This window comes from Octopus bimaculoides, chromosome 4 (genome assembly GCF_046866305.1).
Source record: "Octopus bimaculoides isolate indiv1 chromosome 4, ASM4686630v1, whole genome shotgun sequence".
NCBI classification, from domain to species: Eukaryota; Metazoa; Mollusca; class Cephalopoda; order Octopoda; family Octopodidae; genus Octopus; species Octopus bimaculoides.
The window spans coordinates 50569800-50572732 of NC_142931.1; the positions used below are offsets into that span (position 1 = coordinate 50569800).

Consider the following 2933-nt stretch of genomic DNA (forward strand, 5'->3'; position numbering starts at 1 on the left):
TAGACTGATTGATAGATAAATAAGATAGACAGACAAATAGACTGTTTGTTAGATGAATATAACGTTACATGAATGGATGCAGAGAATTTGAATGAACTACACACATATACACACACAAGCACTCACGCACAGATATCAAGCACTACCACCACCGCATAAACACTATATATCTGTGTGCGTGTGTATATACACACACACATATATATATATATATACACACACACACACTCACACATACAGACACGTGTGCGTAGAGATATACAAGAAAATAAGACTGAATAAACTGTAAAGAATTGAAGTAATACACTCACACGTGTGTATACGGAGAGAGAAGGGAGAGAAAAGATAGATAGATAGATAGATAAGACTGAAGTACACAAAACACGATGACTATACTACAGAGCAGCCATAGCCTGACGTGCGAGTGATTTTAGACAGACAAAATTGGAAGGAAATATGCAATTAGTGGTAACAACGACACACGACCGACGAGGGGTGTGTAATAACGTGCCGCCTGCTGTATACGTATGTGTGTACGTGTAAATACTCACTGTCGTACAGCGTTACAACGTTACAAATCATTGAGCTTTGCAATACACGCCACCACATGCCGCAACAGCCATCCATCTATCTCTGAACACAACCACACTATTATATACATACATACACACATACATACATACATACATATATATATATGTATATCAGCAGCAGCAGATCATTATGGACACATGGGACCTAGCCGTGTACACACATATACACGTAGATCATATATACTTAAACTCACACGTGCTCTTACGCATATATATATATATATATATATATTTGCTGTAATATTTAATCATGGGTTGAAGCTTCAGTTTCTTTATAATATAGTCTTGTACCATTCTGCTTATGCTTTAAGTGTTTTGAATGCTTATTTATCTTTACAATTGTATAATATAACTATGTTAACTGTTTTAGTACGAAGACATTCAACTACACGCTTTTTAGCACCTTTTTTTCCCTTCTTCTCTCGTATGTAAATTTAAACGCATGTCCATGCAAATACATAGATATATGTAATGCAAACGTATAATAAATATATATATGGTTAGTACATGTTACACGAGGAAACTAAGAAAAGTCACACATGCGTTGATACATACATACACACACATACACACATACATATATATATATATATATATATATATATATATATATACGTGCACACATCCACAAATCCATAACGTGTATGCGTATATATATATGTATGTATGTATGTATATGTATTGCTACATACACACAAACTCACCTTAGCTTTGCTACTACTACTACTGGGGTTGATACAAGCCAGTGCCGTTGTAAAACCGTCGAGCGACTGGCTGCCTTTTGCCTTACGCTTCGTCTTGTAACGTCCGTATTAGAATAGAGAGAGAAAAACTCTTAGCTGATTCGGTGGCAAAACACAAACCAACACCGCTATGATCCTCACCACCACCACCACCTTCTTTTCAGTTACACACACATTAGACACACGTACACATACATATTACTTTCCCTCTACTCTTTGCTCTACTCTTTCCTTTCACTCTCCCCCTTCCCCCTCGATTATTCATTTCCCCCTCCCTCCCTTGTTGTTTCACTCTTCCTTTCCCTTTTGTTTTTTCTTTTATTTTACTTCTAGCTTTTCTCTCTTCGTTCTTTACCCCACCCCCACCCCTCTTCCTCCTCCCAATCTCGTATTTCTCGTTTTTGCCATTCTCTTTCCTTCATCTTTTCTGTCGTCACTTTTCCCTTATCGACCCCCCCTCCCTTCCACCTCTTTCATTCATTATATATTCTCTTCGTCTCGTCTCCTTTTACTTTTGTTTTTATACTCTCTCTCTCTCTCTCTCTCCCTCTCTCTCTCTTTCTCTTTCACTCACCCTCTTCCCCTCTCACACATTCGTCCTCTCCGCGTCCTTTCTCTTCTTTTATAATCTCTAATTTTCCTTTTCATCCATTCATTTTCCTATAACCATAACTACTCTTTCTTTTCTTCTTTTCTTTCCTTCATAATCCACCCCATCTTTCTTTTTCCTTTTCTCCTTCTTTCTTTCACTATTTTCACTTTTTCTATCATTTGTTTTCTTCTCTTTCTGATCTTCATTCTCATATCTTACCCACAATCTTACATTCTCTTTCATTTTCTTTCACACTTTCCTTCATTTCTTTTCCACTTTCTCCTTCTTTTTCTCTTTAATCATTCTCTATTACCCTTCTATATTAACCTTAAATATATTTTTCATTTCTCTCTTTTCTTTCTTTCATTCCTTTCATTCATTCCCTCTCCTTTATATTCCCAATTCCTTCTCTTCGTATTCATCATCCAGCTTCACACTTTGTCATCATTCTCTTCTCCTCTCTTTTATTAATTTCATTCGCACTATATTTCTTTCTTTCTCCTATCCTCACTCCCTTGACTCTTTCACTTTCATGCTTTCTGTTTTTCTCTTGCATTATTTCTTTCTTTTGTATCTTTCTTCTTTGTTCGAGAAGCTTCACCTAGTCTCCTTTTCATTGTCACCATTTCACTCATTCACTCATTCATTTAATTTCTTCATATTTTTCTTTCATCTCTTCTTTCTATCTCTCTCTTAATGTCTGTCATTTATGACGATTCAGGACAACAGCAGCAGCAGCAGCAGCAGCAGCAGCAGTAGTAGTAGTAGTAGTAGTAGTAGTAGTAGTAGTAGTAGCAGCAGCAGTAGTAGTAGTAGTAGTAGTAGTAGTAGTAGTAGTAGTAGTAGTAGTAGTAGTTGTTACTGTTATAGTTGCAGCAGTAGAAGTTGTAGCAGCAGTAATAGTGATGGTAGTAGTAGTAGCTGTAGCAGTAATAGTAGTAATAATCGTAGTAACAGCAGCAGTAGTAGTCGTAGCTGCAGCAGCAGAAGTATTAGTGATAGTAA

The 2933-nt window shown here is 36.6% G+C and overlaps 1 protein-coding gene across 1 annotated transcript in view; it reads right to left on the reverse strand.

Annotated features, from left to right (window-relative positions):
- Window positions 1-1497, reverse strand: part of LOC106881250 (solute carrier organic anion transporter family member 4A1) — a 187966-nt gene extending 186469 nt beyond the window's left edge. The window contains exon 1 of the mRNA XM_052967048.2: window positions 1298-1497. The gene's annotated coding sequence lies outside the window, so the exon portion shown is untranslated. The remainder of the gene's footprint in view (window positions 1-1297) is intronic.
- Window positions 1498-2933: the final 1436 nt, after the last annotated feature.